This window comes from Mauremys mutica, chromosome 3 (genome assembly GCF_020497125.1).
Source record: "Mauremys mutica isolate MM-2020 ecotype Southern chromosome 3, ASM2049712v1, whole genome shotgun sequence".
NCBI lineage: Eukaryota > Metazoa > Chordata > Testudines > Geoemydidae > Mauremys > Mauremys mutica.
In genome coordinates, this window is record NC_059074.1 from 204,221,068 (window position 1) to 204,243,128 (window position 22,061).

Sequence of the window (22,061 nt, forward strand, 5' to 3'; positions counted from 1 at the left end):
ACACACACCCACACCCCCCTGCTGAGGCAATACCAAGTATACCCAGATTATCCCTGACAGCTGTTTGTCCAGCCTATTTCTTAAAAACCCTCCAAAGATACAGATTCCACAACCTCCCTTAGAAACCTGGTCCAAGGCTTAACTATCCTTATAGTGAGGGAAAACTTTCTATTATCTAACCTCAATCTCCCTTGCTTAAATTTAAGCCATTTTCTTCCTGTCCTACCTTCAGGGCACATGGAGAACAACTGATCACTGTCCTCTTTGTTACAGCCCTTAACACATTTACATTACAAGAGAACAAGCCAATGTCGAGACTTCTTTGCATGTTCCCTGTTACAGCCAAGTGGGTATTAATAACCTACAACAAGAATTATTCTCTGCAGCAGTATGTAATCCTCACTATACACATTAGAGCCAGTCCTTTAACTATGATCTGATGCTTGAGACCTGTATTAGACACCAAATCAAAGTGCAAGTCCCAGTTATTTGAACCCATGTTTTCTGTGTGGGTACACAGCCAGTCTGCAGGCATGAAACTGCATGAAGATAAATACATATATTTGACTGCTAAACTAACCAAATCGAGCAGTGCAAAGCAGAGACCCCAGCCTGTATTCTTGATTTTATTAAAGTTAACTTGTGTATATTTAATTTTAAACATTAAGAGGGAAAGTACTGTACATCTGGGGTCAGGCTGGAGTTACCAGGGATTACAGGTATCAGTTACAAGGTTCACAAGATACATACACAGCACATAACCAGCATAGACCCAGATTGGAGTGTGGGGGTTTTTAAAGTGTCAGTGGATAAGTGGGCTCGGGTACGCCACCCATGGAATGTATTAAGAGTCCGAGTCAGTATCAGTGTAGTGAGTAAGGACATAAGTACACCTCTCCCCAGCCCAATTTTTTTTTTTTTAAATAAGGGACGTATCAACACCCCTTGCCCCAGTGTGCGAGTTTATTCAATGTCTCTAGCACTTATTCCAATTGCAGCAGGTAGGTTTTCAGCTCCTGGGGCTATAAACACAAGTTAGAGCAGCTACGCCTATGCAGCATGCAGGACAGCTTCCCGCCTACTCCAGGAGTTGCAGCCTCCTGGCCGACCCCCTCCGCTGTGATCCATCGGGCTACAACATTCGAAAGCAGAAGCCAGGGCCAGTTCTTGCAAAGCTGCCAATCCTGGCTCTCCAGATGCCCCATAGGCGGTGGGGGATTCCCTCCCCCACCTCCCACCCGACCCCAGGTGGAGGGACAGCATGCCGTTCACAGCTGCATGGTGTGGAGCCTGCACGACGTTGTGTTGCCTGAGCACAGTGGCAATTACACAGACACACAGAGACAAGGTTGCTCAAGTGTATTTCTCGAGATATAAGCCCTGAAAGGCAATAAATGGTAAATTAAGACAATGGTCACACGTGACACCGGCGAGCCCATGGCCAGCACAACTCTCACCCCACACTCGCTGTCAATTCAGCCATGCCCTCAGCGTACAGCAAGAGCCAAGACACACACTGCAACTCACAACTAAAGCCCGAAGGAACCATTCAGATCATCTAGTCAGACTTCCCTGCAAAGCACAGGTCACCTAACCTCACCCGGCGGTTCTTGCAGCCAGCCCATACTTCTGATTAGCCTACGGCACGTATCTCAGAACAATTACCAGCTTTGATTTAAAGACTGCAAGCGACGCAGAATCCACTACTGCAGGGGTGCCCACCCTCCAAGACTGGCCTGGAGTCTCTAGGAATTAAAGATTAGTCTTTAAAGGAGTGGTCCCCAAACTGGAGGAGCGTTCGGGGGGGGGGGATGCAGCAGAGCTCAGGCCAGCCCCCAGAGGGGGGCAGGAAGGCAGCACCATCTAGCCCCGCTCTACCCCCAGCTACAGGCCCCAGCTCTCATTCCCTCTCCACCCCCAGGCCAGCTCCACCTTCAGTCCCAGTTCCTCCCGCATCCCCAGTTCTGCCCAAGCTCCTCTGCTGAACCAACTGTACAGTAATGCGGGGATGGGGGGGCGCTGACAGATTCCATTACTGGTCGGGGGTGGGGTCACGACAGGAAAAGTTTGGCACCGCTGCTTTAAAGATTACGTCATGTGATGAAACCTCCAGGAAATATGTCCAGCCAAAACTGGCAACCCTACCTAAGTAAGTTGTTCCGACGGTTAATTACCTTCACTGTTAAAAATCTGCAACTTAAATTCAGGTTAGAAATGTCTAGCTTCAGTGTCCAGCCACTGGATCTCACTGTGCCTTTTTCTGGTAGATTACAGAGCCCTCTGCTATCAGAAATCTCTTTCCTCTCCCTCCCCCAGTACTTGTAGGCCATGACCAAGTCACCTCTTAACGCTCTCTGGGATCAGCTACAGATAACTGAGCTTCTGAAGTCTCACTAAAGAGTCATGTTTTCCAGACCACGAGTCATTCTTGCAGCTCTTTTCAAGATCCTTTTTGAAGCGCTGACAACAGAACTGGCCACAGTTTTCCAGTCCCTGAATCACTTTCAGTTTGATTCACTATATAGCATTACGAATATGTCTACGGACTACGCTGAGTAGGGCGGCCAGAGCCCCAGAATAACGGCCATTCCAGTACGTCTGGGAACAGCATGGGCCCACTCCTGCCTGCATACCCCTGTAACGTCACACACACACGGTCCATGTGAGGTCCCATCGCACAGACAATGCCTTTTTCAGAACCTGCTGCTCCACCCGCACCTGCGTGACCCTGTCCACGCAGTGTATGTAAGGTCACGCCAGAGAGAGAGAAAACGACGTTCCCCATGCAGTGTGACAATACCGGACATCCAGTACCGGGCAGGGAAAAGCCTGTCCAAAGACAGGACTGGACAACTTCAAACTGGACAAACGGCCAGCCTACTGTTGATATAGGGTTCATCATCAATGTGGATGAAAAGTCTATTTTATTTAAATTGGAATTTAAAAAAAATTCATTTAAATTACATATTTAAAAAAAAATAGCTTATTTTCAAATTCAATTTGAAATTGACAACCTATGTTAAGGTCTAAACTTACTAATCATTTAAATACATTTTATAAAGGCTGCATCAAGGAGCACTCCTCACGTTTTAATGAGCTAAAGGGTGCTGCTGTTTTAATTTATAAAGACTTGGGGTGGACAGAAAACAAGACACCTTTAACTTTTGACATCAGCTCAAGCTTTATAAATATGACACACTGTCCTGTCCTGCATGATGTAATTATTTTCAGTCTTTCCAATGGAGCAAATGCTAGTATTTACATTTTTCCAAGGGTCAGTACTTGGAGTTTGTTGTGCAGAAAAGCTTTTGCCTTAATTGCTTTTGGTTTCAGTACAACAAGCACATGCAGAGAATGTTTTCTTTAAGTTGAGAAACCGATTGGGCGTTTAAGCAGCAGGAAAGCTTGTTTTCTTCAAGCCTGTAAAAGCGGGTGGGGGGAAGAACAGTTAGAAGAGGAGGAGTGTGACGGGTTCGGTCACAGAGACCCCCTTGGGACTGTTACCTGATGTGCTGGAATTACCTCGGAGCCCATTTTCCCTGCCAGCTTGGGACTCCAGAACCCTGCCTTGTTGAGCCAGACACACTAGCCTGCTGCAACACAGACCCAGGTCTGGTCCATGCCCCCAAAGCTGCAGGCTTTAACCAAAATCTGCTCAGTAGGTCATCTAGCTCCAGCACCCAGACACCCAGCTCCCAACGGGATCCAAACCCCAAATAAATCGGTTTTACTCTGTATAAAGCTTACACAGGATAAACTCATAAATTGTTTACTCTCTAACACACCGATGGAGAAAGATGCACAGCTGTTTGCTCCCCCAGGTATGAATCACTTACTCAGAGTTCATTAATAAACAAAAGTGATTTTACTAAGAATAAAAAGTAGGATTTAAGTGGTTTCAAGTGATACCAGACAGAACAAAGTAAGTCACCAAGCAAAATAAAGCAAAGACACGCAAGTCTAAGCCTAATACATTAAGAAACTGATTACAGGTAAAATCTCACCCTCAGAGATGTTCCAATAAGCTTCTTTCACAGATTAAGTATCAGAGGGGTAGCCATGTTAGTGTGGATCTGTAAAAGCAGCAAAGAGTCCTGTGGCACCTTATAGACTAACAGACGTTTTGGAGCATGAGCTTTTGTGGGTGAATACCCACTTCCGACCCATGGATCCGACGAAGTGGGTATTCACCCACAAAAGCTCATGCTCCAAAACGTCTGTTAGTCTATAAGGTGCCACAGGACTCTTTGCTGCTTTCACAGATTAGACTCCTTCCTAGTCTGGGCCCAATCCTTTCCCCGGTACAGTCCTTGTTAGTTCCAGCAGACATCTTAGGTGGAAACTAGGGGTGTTCTCATGACTGGCCGCCCCCTTTGTTCTGTTCCACCCTTTTTATAGCCTTGGCACAAGGCAGGAATCTTCCCTCTCTCTGGGTTCCCACCCCTCCTTCTAAATGGAAAAGCACCAGGTTTAAGATGGATTCCAGTATCAGGTGACATGTTCACATGTCCCGTGGGACCCCAGCCTCCATTCTTCCAGGGCTGGCCCGCACATATCCAGGAAGGTTTGCAAGTAAACAGAGCCATTTACAGGTCATTGATTCTGAAGCACCCTTAATGGCTTCCACTTAACATGGTGGTCCCCAACCTTTTCGTCTGGCGGGCGCCAGACGAAGGACCACGGCGGCGGTGGAGCACCTGCCGAAATGCCGCCGAATTTCTGCAGCATTTTGGCGGTGATGCTTCTCGATGACGCCGCTTGTCGGCGGCAAGCAGCATCATCGAGAGGCGTCCCCGCCAAAATGCCGCTGAAATTCAGCGGCATTTCAGCGGGTGCTCCACCGGGGGTCAGGACGCGGGCACATTTAGCTGTGCCCGCGGGCACCGCGTTGGGGACCCCTGACTTAACATGTTTACATCAGTGATACAAGTTTATATCTTATTCTCCTAACTCCAGACATCGAAATAATATATGCAAACAAATAGGATGAACACACTCAGTAGATCACAAGCTTTGTAATGAAACCTTACAAGAGACCTTTTGCATGACGCATATTCCAGTTACATTATATTCACACTCATAAGCATATTTCCATAAAACATTATGGAGTGCAACGTCACAATGAGATCTACTAAAATTCTAAAAACCCTGAAGGACATGAATTTTCAAAAAAGTATTCAGGCACCTGAAAATGCAAATGGGAGCTTCTGAACCCACTCCTAAAACATCTGTCTGCATCTTTAGGTGCCCAAATAACAGAAAAAACTGGCTCTTGCGCCAAAAAAAACCAATTAATTTACTAATCACAGTTAATATTTCCTGTATTTAATAAGTCAGTTTTAAATGCAAATTATGTTTTGATACACTCACTTTCTTTGTATGTACCCAGCACATTTAAGGTAGTTTTTATTTAACTAATAAAAACAAATTTTAAAATGTTTTGGTACATTTTAATTGAATTCCAATTCCCATTCAAGTACAGCTTGACCCAAACCAACTAGTAAAATAGTGCAGCATTCACCAATTTCTAACCAAAAAGTCTGAGTGTGTGTGTGTTAAACTGCTTAAATAAATGTGCATGGAAATAGTGTATCACACATGTAGCAAACAGTAGCAACAAATTTAGTGTAAAGGATGTATCTGGTTGTGAATAGACCAAATATTTATCAAACAAACCAATGAGAATGAAACTCTTTTTAGGAAAAGAATTAAAGGGCAAAACAAGATGAAAATCAATTATTTCAGTCAAGGTTTCCTCCTTGCTGGTTTAAAAATCAATCCACCCTATTGTTTAGTACTGTGTTGCGTAGATATGTTTATTAGATATTTACATTATGATTTTTAAAATACTCAGTTTTAATTTATTTAGTCAACTTGGCAGTCTTTTCCCATCCAGTGGATTGGTCAGGTCTCATGCTGTCGGCTGGTTACCAGAGGCTATCGAATGCATTATGCACCTCCAAGATGTTCTGTCCTGAACCAAAACTGGCACGTTACAAAAAGTCAGAGGTCTGTGAGGGGCAGTTGTCTATTGACACCAGACATTCATTGTGTTTTAGGTCTTTTGGGGGCGGGATTTAAAGGGCCTGGGGCTCCCAGCAGCAGCCGCAGCCCGGGGCTCTTTAAATCACCGCTGGAGCCCTGCCACCGCTACCCGGGGGCTCGGGTGGCGCTTTAAAGGGCTCGGAGCTCTGGACACTGCAGGGAGCCCCAGGCCCTTTAAATCACTGTCGGAGCCCTGCCGCTGCTACCCCGATATAACGCGGTTTCACCTATAACGCTGTGAGATTTTTTGGCTCCCGAGAACCGCGTTATGTCGGGGTAGAGGCAAACATGGAGGCAGAGGATCCAGGCTGGAGAGAGGGATTAAATGATATGTGGGCAGAAAGGGGAGCTACAGAATCAGTGTTCAGAGCTCCCTCTAGAGAGGTACGGATGCCCAGAGGAGAAAGCTTTAAACCCATAATCCAGCTTCCTCTGCCTGGTTCTCAGAAAATCTCACGTGAAGCTGGAAGAGCCCAAAGACCTTAGAGTGCCAGCTGGAGGAATTCTCCTCTGGGAATGTCAGTCTAGGTTGCAGCAAGGTCCATGGTACAGATTATTTAAGGTTATTTAGTGGGAGAGTTGTGAAATTAAACACTACAAGTCACGTCTAACTTCAGCTCAATTGGCACTGTCACTTTATCAGTGTCTATAATTTGTTGGCTAATGAATGCTCCGAAATCCGTATAAAGCTGTATTTCTAACCTTCGTGGCTAAGAAGGGTCTCTTCTCTCACTCATAAGGGCTAGGAACACTGGGTTCTTAAGAGTAGGTCACCAATCCATTTCACAAAGTCCTTTTTTAAAAATCATCTTCCCACATCTATCAGCCACTAGTGGTAGATTAAGGCCTGGTCTACACTGGGGGAGGGGGGTCGATGTAAGATACGCAACTTCAGCTATGAGAATAGCGTAGCTGAAGTTGATGTATCTTATTTCGACTTACCTCCCGTCCCCACGGCGCGGGATCGACGGCCCCGGCTCCCCCATCAACTCCGCTTCCACCGCTCGCCCTAGTGGAGTTCAAGTCGACGGGAGCGCGTTCGAAGATCGATATATTGCGTCTAGACAAGAGCGATATATCGATCCCTGATAGATCAATCGCTACCCACCGATCCGGTGGGTAGTCTGGATGTACCCTTAGATTTGCCAGTGACAAATTTAGGAGTAACGACGCTGCCTTCCAACACAGGTTGATAGGGCTCTGCCCTGAGACTCTGAAGACCTGGATTCCTTCCCCAGTTCTGCTAGTGACCTGCTGGGCGACCCCAAGCAAGTCACTTCCCCACCCCGTGCCTCAGTTTCCCCTCCCACCCTCTGTCTTTTCTATTTAGGTTACAAACTCTTGAGGGCAAGAGCATCTTACTACAGCAGTGTCTTCATTGCCGAAGTGTGCGCACCAGGGCTTGTAAGGGAAGCCAGGCCCTTCCTCTCCTCTGGGTTGCAGTCCAGGGACCCCTGAATGGGCAGCCAAGGCCTGGCTACAGACTTAATGCCGCCTTCCCAGGATTACTTTCTGCCTTGCACTGCCTTGGGCCTTAGCTCCAGCCTCATCCTGGGTTCCCAGCACATCAGCCCAGCTCTCTCTAAGCCTCTTTCCCAGGCTCCCTGCGGCGCTTCACATTTCTGTCTGCCACCCAGCTGGTTCTGCTGAGTTTCCTCCTCTCCCAGGGCAGTCTCTGACTCAGCAACGGACCCCGGGCGGGCTCACTTCCTGCCGCTTTGCTTCCCAACTGCCTGGGTGCCAGGCTCTCGCCCAGCTCAGCTCCTTGACCCTGGCTGTGCTTCTTCCCCGGAGAGAGAGGTAAGGCTGCTCTCCTTCCTGGTCAGCCCTTTGAACTCCTCCCACCCAGCTTGACACATACCCCATGCAGGGCCAGGCTGACTTAGCCCCCACCCCAGGCCCAGTGTGGGGTTGGTACATCCCACCATAAATAAGCACTAGTTATCCTGCTATTTAAAAACAACCCCACCCACCCATTTCGGCCATAAGAACACAGCCCATGTTTGTACAGTGCCTAACACGAGAAAGCTCTATCGTGATGTTACCGCAATACTAAATGTTACTGTTTCCAGCCCCACCATGTCTCCCATGGGATCATAGGGTCAGAAGGGATCACAAGGGTCATCTAGTGTCATGCCATGTATATTTTAATTTTGATTTAGCCAGGGACTTTGAAGCACACAGACAGACATTTGCTAGATGGGCTTGGGAGGAGGGAACCATCTAATTTGAGAGGCTGGTCCAAGGTGTTTGAAAGGAAAAAAAAAACTTTTACTGCAAGAGTTCCCAAAAGAAATTAGTCTGTAGAGCAGCAGTTCTCAAACTCCACTGCACCATGAACCCCCTTCTGACAACAAATACTACTACACAACTCCAATAACCGGAGCCCAAATCCACCGCAGCCCTGCCACCCTGGGGCCCACAGCTGAAGCCCAAGGGCTTCTGCCCTGGGCAGGAGACACATAACCTTAGGCCCCCTTCCCAGGGGCTTTGGCCCTGGGGGGTGGGGCTCGGTCTTTGCCTTCAGCCTCGGCCCTGGGCCCCAGCAAGTCTAACACCAGCCTTAGCCACCCCAGTTTGAGAACCCCTGCTGTAGCGCTTAAAAAAAAGACGTTTTACTCCTGCTTCCAGCTAATCATAAGCAACCTTAATTAGGAACCTGCTACTCCCTAGCTCCACAACAACATATATGACAACTACACTCGGCTGCTGAGCTTCATAGAGAGCCTGATCCCTTCAATTATACTCAAAGGAGGGCAGACCAAGAAGACAGAAATAAGGCATTTTTAATAATCACTAGGCAATAGCCAGCCTTAAGGTTTGTCCTCTCCAGCATATGAAGTCAAAGGGCCTAAGTCCTGCAGAGAGTTCAGCATTGACTTAAATGCAACTCAAATGCACGTCTACCCTGTATTAAATACAGCCGGACCAGGTCAGCTGACTCTGGCTCATGCTGTAAAGTTATACTTTCCAAAGATACCTACAGCAACGTGGTCATCATTAAAAACTCAGGCTCGATGGGGGTTGGACTAGATGACCTCCTGAGGTCCCTTCCAACCCTGAGATTCTATGATGGCTCCTTAATACCAAAGGATGTAGGTTTCCAGGAGTAACTGACTTTCGTAAGTGATCGCCAACTACCTCAGAGCAGTATCTGTGATATTGCAGCTAGTTCCTGAGTCAGAGTGTGAGTGGATGGAGTGTCTGGTTTCACAGCATGGTAACCTTGGACTAATGCAATAATGCCAGAGATGAAGGAGCCGTTTTGTAATATCAAAGATGGCGCCATAATTCACAAACAGTTCTAGTGACACCAGAAAGTGAAAGACACAAAAGGAATCCCAGGAGGAGTCTTCCAAGCTGATTTACTGCCGTGTTTAGCAGCATAACAACCAGGGATGATTTTAGCAGAACAGAAGCCAAAGTTTAAAAATCAAGAAGTAAATTCCAATAGAATGGCAAACTAAGACCTGATCCTGCAGAACTTTACTCACACTGGTAGTTGTTACTTATGAGTAGTTCAATTAACACCTGTGGAGAATAGGTGCATAAAAACTCTTTGTGCAAATTAGTTTGCCATAGCAAGACAACAGTTATTAAGAAAGCCAACAACTCGGGGACAAGAAAACAGCTACATTTGATGTAGAAATTAAAAGTGTTACTGATCCAACCCCACTCTAATGGGAAGCCCCCCCTCCACCCACTAGTTTTTAAAATGGAAGCCCCTAACCTTGTCAATTTAAAAAACCCACATTTAAAAACTTGCACAATGGGTGGAGGGAGGATATTTATTGCAGAGAAAGTCACATCTCACTGATCACACCCTCCATACTTTACTTTATTCTCACCATCAGTTGCGAGAGAAGGCCCCCCTCCCTTCCCACAAAGGCTTTTGAAGTTAAAGTACACAAGGGAAAAAAAAGTTACACTTGAGCTACCAAGTGAACTGGAGTCACTCTCTGTCCAGCTCCACAGCCATGCATGACTGCAGGCAACAGAGCCGCCTTCGGCTGACGGAGCCACCTCAAACAGGTTAAAAAGCGTATTTCACACAAATCCATGGAGGTGGATGCTGATTGACCATCCAAACCTTACACTGAGAGTTCTGCTTCTTTGGTATCCTAAGAGACAGTCTCATTCTTCCAAACACAGGAGGCGATAATATGCTTTAAAAAACTCAAGTCTGGAGTATTCAAAAGGTCAGTTACTCTAGCACTAGTCTGTACTCTTATTGTCCCATTAACATCACTGGGCCTCTGCAAAGACAGAGTGATCCTGATCCTGCAAACAGAAACTTTCAAGGGATTCTGGCAACATCATAAGCCAGAAAGGGATGCCGGAGTGGTTTGTTAATGCACAGATGATACCTCTGACAGAGCCTTACCCCATTGCACACACTTCTGGAAGGAAGATGCTGCTATGGCTTAAGGAGGAGAGACGTATACACCTCTCTCAGATCCGCTCAATTTTTATATATTAACATTCCAAAGAGGCATTTAATATTGTTCAGTACTGACAATGAGACGCAGTGACCTTTCAGACAAGAGACCCCACCCACGTATTACAGTTATAAGTTACTTAAGCTTGCGTAGGCACTTTTAACGAGCCACCGCAAGAGCTAGGCAGCTGCAGCTGTGTAGTGGTAGCTTTACACTTTATTTTTCCCCCGGTATATTTTTGTAGCTTTTACTAAAAGGAGTTGAACAGGCCCCTGTTAGGCAACGTTTTAAGACCCTATTTTTAATCACATTTTTAGAGTCCTTGAAATGTTATCACAAACCCCCAAAAAAGGCAGCGGTTCAATGTCAGACCTCAAAAGCAGCCCCTCAGCTCTCATAAGTAAATGATTTTTGGCAAGGAAACAGTCTGGAATTCAATTCCAAAGGGTTATTTTTGTAAAAGGGATGATTGCTCCCTTCATTCTCTTCACTGTGTTTGCTCCAGCAAGATGTACTCTTGTTATTTTCTAGATGTTACAATGACAGTAGCTTTTCCTGATCGTTCTCTTTAAAGAGTTATGGTCTTTATAAAACTACGATCAATACAAATCATGTTACTAAGTAAGTTTAGACTTAGGATAACCATGGAAGTTGAGGTTCACAAAGAGAATTAGATCTCTAGATTCCTCCCTGTCAAGGCAGGATAATTCTCCTACTACACATCTGGCAGTGCTGTGCTTGGTCTAGTGCAGTGGTTTTTCACCTTTTTTCATTTGCAGGTCCTAAAACATTTTGAATGGAGGTGCGGAGCACTTTGGAAATCTTAGGCATAGTCCACAGATTCTCAGGGATCCACAAGTTGAAAAACACTGGTCTAGTGTTAAGGATACCAAACAGTGGAATTTTCACATCTTCCCTTGGAAGGAATCCTCCAGTAGCTATTGTTAAAAAGTTTGCGATAGTCTGCTGAAGTCTTCCAATATACATCTCCCTTCTTCGTGGCTAGGGCCTTCTAGCATTTGTAGCTTCAGGTGACTACAGAGTATTTCAAGTAAGAAGGTGTTATGAAAGATTTATGCTACCTTTGTACCTGTCTCATTTATTTTGTTGTTCAGATGTGATCGGACATCAGTTCTGGTCACCTTATTCAAGAAGAATGCCATACTCCAGAGGCAGCCACATTAGAGCTACTTGGCACAAGATTATTATTCTGCTTCTACATTATGTATACCCAACCCAAAGAGACCTCTCACTGCAAGCTCATTGGTACTTTTCTATACTCACTCTCTCTCTTAAGGCCATCATTAGAACTTTGTTCCTTCCTGTAGATATCTGGTTCTTCTTCTACACAACCCCAGATGCATTGGTTGCATAGAATACCTAGCTTTTCTATTGCACTTTTCTCAAAGCACTTTACAAAAGGAAGTCAGTATCAGTATCCCCATTTTACAGATGGGGAAACTGAGGCGGAAAAGTGACACAGCTTGCCCAAGGTCACCCAGCAGGCCAGTAGTAGAGCAGGAATAGAACACAGATCTGAGTCTCAGTCCAGTGCCCTGTCCTCTAGGTCCCAGTCATTCAACTGACAACATGCAGGCAAGCCTGACTGGTCATACAATCAATTACAGAATCAGAGCCCTTTACTTGCTATGTTACTCTGTATAGTTTCTCTGTTCTAACTAAAAAAAGAACAGGAGTACTTGTGGCACCTTAGAGACTAACAAATTTACAAGTACTCCTGTTCTTTTTGCAGATACAGACTAACACGGCTGCTACTCTGAAATCTGTTCTTCCTGGTTTTCGCATCTCTAGCATCCTCTCTGTACTGTATTGCTATGGTCATTTAATTCTGCACCAGTCAATGGCTCATTTTATGGGTTAACACAGCTGAAAGCCTTTGTTCCCTTAAAAAAGAAATCCTGTCATGGTTGTGACCTCTTGTAACTGTATTTAATCAGATTACAGGATTTCACCAGATCAGTTCCAACTATGGTCAAAGGAATTTGTTTCAAATATTTGCAGCAGATGGGATTGTTAAAAGTTTGCCATGACTGTTTCAGTGGGGAGAGGTTAGCTCTGAGGACAATCTATTCAGAGACAGCAGCCTCTCAGCTACTACAGCTCCGTGTCCAGGGTAACTCCTTGTCGGGTATGCCAGATAAAGAGAAAACTTTTACCCGTCCAGGATTTCATAAGACCAGCTACATCAGAGGCTACACAGAAGCACAATGCACATCTGTAGCTAACCCATTTGTTAAGCAAATATTGCCTTTGAGGTGAATCTTTCTCCCTGGGTTGTGAAACCCTTACCCTGGTATCCCCCCTCCGTTAAGCTTCTGGCGGAGGGAAATGCAGACATTCCTCAGTTTCCCCGAAGATAACACTTCGGTCTTTATTTGGGGCAGCCTTGTGATTGCACCAAGGGAGAGCAGCGGCCAGGGCCCGGCCACTAATCCATCCGGAAGCCGGCAGCAGCCAGAGCCAGCGGCCCGCGATCGGGGAGGGGTTGCCAGCGGCTGCAGGCGAGGGACACACGGGGGGAGGATCGGGGACTCCCCGAGCACTTTCAAGGAGCGGGCAGAGCTCTTGGCTAGCCACCCCCGCTTTGCAAGCGCTGAAGCGAAGGGCCTGGGGACGTGGGTTCTGAACAGCAGAGGAGGAAACAAGCACTGGCGCTGGAGCGGGCTCCGTCCGCTGTGCCCTGGGGCCGGGGCAATGTGAGCGCTCCTCCTCCCCGACTGAACACGTCGTCACTCCGCACCGCCTCTGGCACAGCGCGGTCCCATTCATCCGGAAGGGACCGGCCCCCCCCGCAAACCCAGCCGCTTATGAAAGCGGCGGCTCGGCAGACAGGGCACGGATCGCCCCGGGGAGGAGAGGGGGAGGCGAAAACTCCGCCTTAAACTGTTCTGCAAACTCCGCCGCCACGTTTTAATCCCCTTCTCCCCCGGCAGCCTGCCCCCGGCGCCCCAGGCCAGGGGGAGGCGTGCACACGGATCTGGGGCACGAAGCCGCAGTTCGTGACGTCCCTGCAAAGCCCGAAGCCGCCCCAGTGCCCACCTTTCCAGCCCCCTCCTCCAAGAGGATCGCAGTCCAGGGGCCGCCTCACCGCGGCTCTCACGCCAACCCGGTCCCTGGCTCCACGCAACGATCCAGCCCTGGCTTAAGGCTTCCAGGAGGCATTTAAATCCCCTGGAGACTTCCAGTCAAGCAACGTCAGCTGTGAGCGCTCCTGCCATGTAACCCTTTCCTGCTCCAGCTGTGAACGTGGCCGGAGCCGCACAACTTCACCCGGCGCTTCCAAGGGGAAACGGAGCACTCGCTACCGGGGGGGGGGGAGAGATGCTGCTGGGTAGGCGCGTAGTGTTAGCCGGGGGGGTTCCCCCATTAGATCTAGGGGGGGGAGAGGTATCGCTACCCTCTGCGCCACCACACACACACACACACACACCGGTTCTGATTCTGTCCCACTTCGCTTCAGCCGCCGCTGGGGGGTGTCCCGGCCCGGCGTGCTTTGGAACGCTGAGGAGGAACCCTATGGAACGCTGGGGGGACCCTATGGAACGCTGACCCGGGCTCATGGAACGCGGAGCGCCCCAGAGTTCGGAAGGCTGGCGCTGGCAGGCTGAGATCGCGGGCTCCGCTTCCCGGCCACCGGCCTCGCTGCAAGCAGGGGCAATGGGGGGGGGGGTGGCGTTGGGGGGGTTCCACTTTCCTACCTGACTGGAGCCTCCGACTTCGCTCTCTCGCCCCGGCAACGAGACGCCCCGTTCCAAGCTCTGCCGCTGCCAATGCGACGCCCAGGCTGCAGGAGACAGCGCCTCCGGCCGGGTGATGCGCCCTGCTGCCCTTGCCCCGTCCGGTGCCCGAAGCCCCCCAACACCCCTCCGCCGCTCGCCGCCTCTGTGGAGTCGTGGCACTTTTTCCTCTACGCTGGCACCGAGCCTTTCCCAAGGCTTCCCTCCACCCCGCCCCCGCCGCTCAGCATGGGCCTGCTGCGGTTGGTGCCAGCCCCGCCAGTCAAGCCTGCGGCGGCCCAGTGAGCGAGAAGACAGCTGGAGGGAGGGCTCCAGGACTCGTGCGAGTGGACGAGCAGGGAGGCCAATGGGGCAGCTGGAGGCGAGTGGAATTATGGGAGTTGTAGTTTGCCAGCTGCAGGCTTTGCCCTGGAGAATAGCCCCAAGGAAGGGCATTCCCTTTTACACCTGCTAGTTCCACACGCTTTACTAGGGCATCCTGGAGTCTCCCCTGCGCTGCACCCGGCCTCTCCAGGCTCCGACCTTCTCTGTCAACTGGGTGGGTGGCAGGAGTGAAAATAAAAGATTGTCAGCACTTGGGGGGCAGGGATTGTCCCTCACTATGCAATTGTACAGCACCTGACGCAGTGGGGGCCTCGATCCTGGCTGGAGTGTTCTAGGCACTACAAATAGTATCTGGTTATGGCTGATGATTGCAAAATCAGTTACTTGTTAGGGCACCTAAGGGCTTTTTGTACTGGGGTTGTTAAGTGCTATTCCACTCGAAAGAAATGAAATGAGTATATAATTCATAATCTGGAGTGATTACAGGAGCCCAAAATTCAGCCATCCTAACTCAGGCAAAACTCTCCTTAACTTCAAAGTGAGGGGAGGGGACTATTAGCTAAGGCCTTGATCCTGCAAATATTTAAATATATGATTTTCTTTACTTGTACAAATAATCCCATTGACATAAATGGACCTAATCCTGAGTTAAATTAATAATCCCTAGCTCTTATACACACACTATATTTCATCAGTAGATATCAAAGTGCTTTACAAAGGTGGTCTGTATCATTATCACCACTTTACAGATGAGGAAACTGAGGCACAGTGGGACCATGACTTGCCCAGAGCTGGGAATAGAAACCAGGTTTCCTTAGTCCTAGTCTAGTGCTCTGTCCAGTAGACCATGCTGTGTCCAAGTGCTTAAGCAAGATAAGCATGTGCTTAAATCATGGCAGAACTGGGCTCTTAGAAAGGACTGAAGGTTTGGGATCACAGGCATTACTTTGTGGCATGTTCAATTTGGTCAAATACTGGAACATTATTTCAGAAGCGCCTTTAAATCCTGTTTGGGGATCACTTTTGTTTGAGGCACTGTGCACACATATCATAAGATAGGCCTTGCCTCTAAGTGTTAAACTTTACAGTCTTGTATATACCAAGAGAGCAGATGGATAAAACAAACAAATGGAGGGAGAGAAGGTAAATAGTGAAACATTTCTGATTAGCCTAAGAAGTAGACTTGTCAGACCTGCCCACAAGTCATATCTATTCACAAGGAGGTTGCTTCACATAGGATCAATTTTAAGGGCTTTCTGGTTAGACCCAGCTGATCTGAAAGATCAGGCCCTGGTGTCCCAAGTCGGTCACCCAAAATTATTGGACACTTTGAAATTTGGCCTTGGCCTCTCTGCTTTAATTTCCCTATCTGTAAAAATGGGGATACTCTTCCCAACCCCACAACTCGCCCCTTCCCAGGAGTTGTCACAATTAATTAATGTTTGCAAAACACTGTGTAAAGTGTTAAAATTCCCCCATAGCCCTCCAGCTGTTGTGATTTCAAATATAGTGAGACCTCCCAATATTAACCCTGTAAAGCCCTTGATCCTGCAATGAACTCTGCATGAGCTTTGGGATCGGGGCGCATGGGCTTGATTTAGCAAGGCACTTGAGCAGCTGTGTAACTTTAAGCGCATGAGTTTTTCTACAGAAGCCAATGGGACTCCTCACGTGATTAAAGTTATGCATATGCTTAAGAACCTTGCTGAGTCAGGGCCAAAGGGAGGGAAGTGCCTACATACCTTTTGAGGATCTGCGCCTAAGTACCAACCATCACGCTAGTGGCTTGTTCAGACAGCTGTCCCTAACACAACTTTTGGAAATGCAGGCAGCTGTGCAGGAACACCAGCACACATGTAGTGCTGCCTCGTAGAGCAGGAAGCTGGTGGTGACATTCAGACCTCTGGCCATCCCATCGCCTTTGTACATAAAATGAGCCGGTTAAGTGCCTTATAGAATAACCTCGCTGGCCCTCCATGGTGTCTTCAGCTCAGTCCTGCATGATCACTTTCTGGGAGTGGTAGAGTGAAAAAATTTTTGGCAGGCACCACCTAAAACGCTAAGGCTGGTGTAGGATTTTTGTGTGTGTGCTTCAATGAGACATATAAAAGTCATTCGTTATTTTTCAAAATCTTCCCCATTCGAGTTACCATCGCAACTTTAGAGCTTGTTTGGAAGCGGATCTTTCAAGGCTTAAATTACTGCCTGCACAAACAGGTGTGGAAGCCTAATTCTAACTAAGAAATAAAAGATCCTAAGTCATTATTTAATATATCTAGCATTCTCAGTGCTGGTGAAACGCTGCAGACCTGCTCCTTGTCACATTCCCTGGGAAGAAAGACTCCTTTGTTGGACTTAATTTCAAGTGGAATATGGTGAGAGATAGTACAGCATTAGCCTCTTAGAATTAGGGCCAGGGGCTGATTTAACACAATGGCTACATCTAGCTTCAACACTATGCAATCCAAGTTGTGAGGGTTTCTATGGTGCATCCAGAAGGCTGGATGTATTTACTTTTCATATACATCATCTCTAATTAGTATAATTCTATAAACTAGGAGTGGGCGGGAAATGGTTTTTCTGTCCCAGGAGAATTCTGAGATTTTGAAAAAATTTCCCATCACACAACAGGACGAAAAGTTAAAATCTCAAAATGTGCACAAAGGCAACAAACCAAACCAAATTTCAGTTCAGGTCTTGTGACGTGTTTGGTTTTGATCATTTTGGAACCTTTCAATACAAATCTGACCCTTTTTTACTTTCTTTTCTTTTTTAAACCAATTTCTTGGTATGAATTCAGTGCACATTCTAAACGAAAAGTTGTTTTGAACCAAAACTCCCGCGACTTTTCATTTTCACAATGTCAAAGGAGGACATCTTGGCAATTTGGAAACTTTTTTCCAACGTTTCTCGAGTCAGGAACGGTGTGGAAACAGGCTCTTTGCCGCCAACAGTTTCAGTTTTGACAAATCAGCTTTTTTTCAGGGAAAAAAATGTTTTGTTAAAAAATTCCCAACCAGCTCTGCTATAAGACTGGACTGTCCTCTGCCAGGGGGAGGAAAGGAATTGGGGGAGACTACAAATAGACGGGAAACTCAGCAAGTTTCCACTGCATTAATCCATCAGATGGTGGGAGTTTCCCCTTCCTCTCTCTCAGCATTGGCCTGAGCCCTCTCAGGATAGCTCAGTGGTTTGAGCATTGGCCTGTTAAACCCAGGGTTGTGAGTTTAATTCTTGAGGGGGCCACTTTGGGATCTGGGGCAAAATCAGTACTTGGTCCTGCTAGTGAACGGCTGGAATTGATGACCTTTCAAGGTCCCTTCCAGCTCTATGAGATAGTTATATCTCCATTTTATTATACCCTGGGATCTGCATGTATCCCAAGAGCTCCTTGGAGTCCAACACCTTTTATTCAGAGCCAGGGAAGTCCACACAGCTCAGGGGGACAGTGTGTATGGGAATACTGACGAAAGCAGCATGATTTGGTTTAAGGATTCTTTATGGGTCTGGTGTCCTGATGCCATGGAAAGTGGCTGCTGGTGCTCCTGCCCCATCCCTCATGCACACGCACGTGTACATCTCAGTTCCTCTAGGGCAGGGTTTCTCAACGACCGGTACAGGGACTGGCGCCGGTCCTTGAGATCTCACTGACACAGTTTGGGAAGGCAGCAAGCTGGTCCCTGGTATCAAAAAGCTTGAGCGGATCCACAGACACGCTTCTGTTGGCTGAGGTGAAGAGTAACGCCCAAAAGCCAGAGTTCCCCACGTGTCGCACCCCACCAGCGGATCCACGATACCTGGGTCCCTTCCTCGGACGGAAGCAGAGTGGACTATCTGGCCCATAAGCTTTAATACCTAGGAGGAGCAAAATGTTAGCCTGAGTAAGGGTCCATTGACGTCAATGGGAAGATGGCCATCCATTGATTTCGGGGGGTGTTTAATCAGGAGCGTCGAAGACTGCTTACATCCCCAGTGGGGCCTGGTGGCAAAGCCATGGTGGGGAGGCGCTGGCTAGCAGTGGCACTGATTAATTGTCTTCCTAGGGCCAAAGGCCCTGTACAACAGGAGAACTGTGCCGGAGAAATAACAGGTTCCCTGCCCTAGCGGACTGGCATTTTAAGAGCACGGGTACAAACAAGCAGAGCAGTTCGGTGCAGTAATGGAAGGGCATGGGGTTACTGTAGCTGGATCGCATCACTGCCCCGGCAGCCTGTTCACACTGGGGGAAGAGACGGGGGAAGCAGAGACGCCAAGTGGAAAAACTGCATTTGCTGAAGGTTTTGAATCCCCAGCCTGGCACGGGAGATTGCTCTTCTCCTGCAGCTCCACCCCCGCTCTCCCTCTGACATGCTCAGCTGGACACAAAACCTCCCGCAGGGAGAGAGAGCTCCTGGTCTCAACTCAGCACTGCTCTCCCGCTCTCTGAGGGACAGCAGGTGCTGCCCGCAGCTGTGCTGCCTATGTGGCTTGCACCCCGCCGTGCACATCCGGAAAGTTAGCGCCCCTCCTGCAACAGCTGTGCGGATGCAGTGGGATACCTCAGGAAATTCCTTTGCAACAGCCATTCTCCAGCTTGGCCATGCTGTGTGCAGCATGGCATAAAAGGCCCCCGCTCCTTTCCTGCCCACCATTCCCGGTGCCAATGGCTTTGTGGCCCACTGGCTTATCTAGGAAGCACTGCCGTTGTTTGCTTCCCAGCAGCACAGTGTGTTTTCCATTACCTGACTGAAAGCGATGTAAAAGAACCATGCTCAAGGCAGATGGCAAAGCATCTACTAAATGAAATTGGCAGACAGAAGTAGGCGCGCCCCTAAACGATTCTGGTAATGAGACTGACCTGGCATTGAGTGTGCCCTGGGCTGCACCGTAAGGCATTTTCCCCTTAAGGGACATTAGGAAACAATCCCATGCAGTGCCCAAAAGGAACATTGGGCGAGGGGACCCAGCTTACATGACCCCTGAGGGGTCCTTCATAACATTCAGTCTCCCAGCACTTCAGGGTGGGACAACAAATGATTGTGAGCCCCGAAATGCTTGTTTTCACCATTGTACCCTCCTTTGGCCCCGCAATGTTCCCCACTTTCCCACTCCCTGCTCCTCCCCCACTCCCAATATCCCATGTCCTCCGTTACCCGTTCTCCTTCCATTGTCTGCTAATCTTCTCTCAGGCTACTTCGACACTCGAGCTGGAGCTCCAGTAGACACATGCATGCTAGCTGGGATCACGCTAGCTGCTATAAATAGCAGCGTATGCCGTGGCGCAGGCAACAGGATGGGTTAGCCGCCCTGAGCACAATCCCAGCCGGGACCCTAGACACTAACTCAGCAGCTACCCTCCTGCCACTCACACCTCGTGGCTACACTGCTCCATTTTCGTTCACTAACTCAATGCGAGTTAGCATGAGTACACCTGCCCAGGCAGCAATTCTCCCCTCCAGCACCAGGGTAGATGTACCCTTCGTGTTTCTGGTGGGAGGGCATTTCTATCTAAGCGTGGCCAGAATTTGATTGATTCATTTCTTTTATCATTTTGATGGATAATATCAAAGTTTATTTTTAAGCTCCACCCAGCCCCTGTTTTTATCAATTTACATTTTCACAATTGCGCAGACTTATGCTGGGTTAGACAATGGAGCTGTTGGGCAATAATTATTTAATGACAGTAGACGCTGAGATTCCAAAAGTTAAAGCTTTATAACCGTTCAAGCACGGATGATTATTTTGGCATGTGATGTTGACAAAGTAAATATCCTTAAATCAAATTCCAATAAGTTCGCAAGCAACAGTTTTCTTACTTTACCTGTCCATACATTTTGATTATTATAGATGGAAATACACCTCTACCCAGTTATAACACCACCCGCTATAACACGAATTCAGATAGAACGCGGTCAAGCAGTGCTCCGGGGGCCGGGGCTGCATGCTCCAGCAGATCAAATCAAGTTCGATATAATGCGGTAAGATTTTTTGGCTCCCGAGGACAGCGTTATATCAAGGTAGAGGTGTATTGTTTCATTGGCTTATGTGTGTACACTGAAATTGACGTTTATTAACATTTACCGACAAAAAAATCTAGTCTTTCCAAGTCTATTTATATCCAGGGCCGGCTTTAGGCCAATTCAACCAATTCCCCCGAATCGGGCCCCGCGCCTAAGAGGGCCCCGCACCCAAACCCTGCCAGTGCGCTGTACCCGGGGTGGCCCAGCTTCCCCAGGGGCAATTTAAAGGGCCTGGGGCTCCCGGGACTGGAGTCTCAGGCCCTTTAAATTGCCACCAGAGCCCCACTGCTGGAGCCCTGGGGGCTATTTAAAAAGTCTGGGGCTCCCCTTGCTTCTACAGACCCGGCCCTTTAAATAGCCCCTGGAACCCCGCTGCTTCCCCAGGGCTCCTGTGGCTATTTAAAGGGCCGGGGTGGTAGAAGCAGGGGAGCCCCAGGCCCTTTAAATAACCCCCAGAGTCCTGGGGTAGCGGGGGGCTCCAGCTGCCTCTGCTGCCCCGGTCCTTTAAATAGCCCCCGGAGCCCTGCCGCTTCCCCAGGGCTCCCATGGCTATTTAAAGGGCTGGGGCGGTGGAAGCAGGGGAGCCATGGGCCCTTTAAATAGCCCCCGAGCCCCGGGCTGCTGCTGCTACCCAGGTGGGGGAGGGAGGAGGAGGAGGCACTCACCGTACAGGGTGGGCTGTACCCCCTGTACCCACACCCCCTGCCTGCAGCCAGCCCCGCACTCCCTGCCCTGCCTGCAGCCCGCCCCTGCCCGCACCAGCCCCGCACCTCCTGCCCTGTCTCCAGACAACCCCTGCTGCACCCCCCTGCCTGAAGCCAGCCAGTCCAGCACTCCTCTGTCTCCAGGCCTGCCAACCCTTGCCGCACCCCCCTGCGGCCCTGCCTGAAGCCAGCCAGCCCACCCCACATCCCCCTGTCTCCAGCCAGCCCCACACCCCTTGCCCTGCTTGCAGCCAGACCCTACCTCCAGTCAGCCCCTGCTCTGCCTCCAGCCAGCCCCATGTCCACTGGTGCCCTGCAGTTCCCAGGGCAGTAATCCTGCACACCTGCTTCAATGAGAGGGGCAGGGAACAGCTTGGACCCACACCTGTGCACACCCTAGGGTGACCAGACAGCAAGTGTGAAAAATTGGAACAGGGGTGGGGGGTAGTAAGATCCTATATAAGAAAAAGACCCCCAAATCGGGACTGTCCCTATAAAATCTGGACATCTGGTCACTCTAGCACACCCCCAGGGAGTGGTGGGGACCCACACATGTGAAACAGAGCTCATTTCTAGTTCAGGCTCATCTTTTTAAAAAAGAACTTTAGGTAGGGTTAACGTACATCCGTATTTTCCCAGACATGTCCAGCTTTTTGCTTCTTAAATCGCCATCCGGGAGGAATTTTTAAAAATACGGACGTATGGTAACCCTATTGGTACAAAAAATACATACTGTGGCACATCCCTTAAAGCAGAACTTTTTACAGGGAACCGGTTGCTAAGAAATGAAAG

General features: G+C 48.6%; 1 protein-coding gene across 3 annotated transcripts in view; it reads right to left on the reverse strand.

Annotated features, from left to right (window-relative positions):
• Positions 1–14,384, reverse strand: part of RRBP1 (ribosome binding protein 1) — a 56,596-nt gene extending 42,212 nt beyond the window's left edge. The window contains exon 1 of one of the 3 annotated variants that reach the window (XM_045008868.1): positions 14,204–14,384. The gene's annotated coding sequence lies outside the window, so the exon portion shown is untranslated. Of the gene's footprint in view, positions 1–13,544; positions 13,675–14,203 lie in introns of those variants that run through there. The other 2 variants (XM_045008866.1, XM_045008867.1) reach the window with 2 other exon arrangements.
• Positions 14,385–22,061: the final 7,677 nt, after the last annotated feature.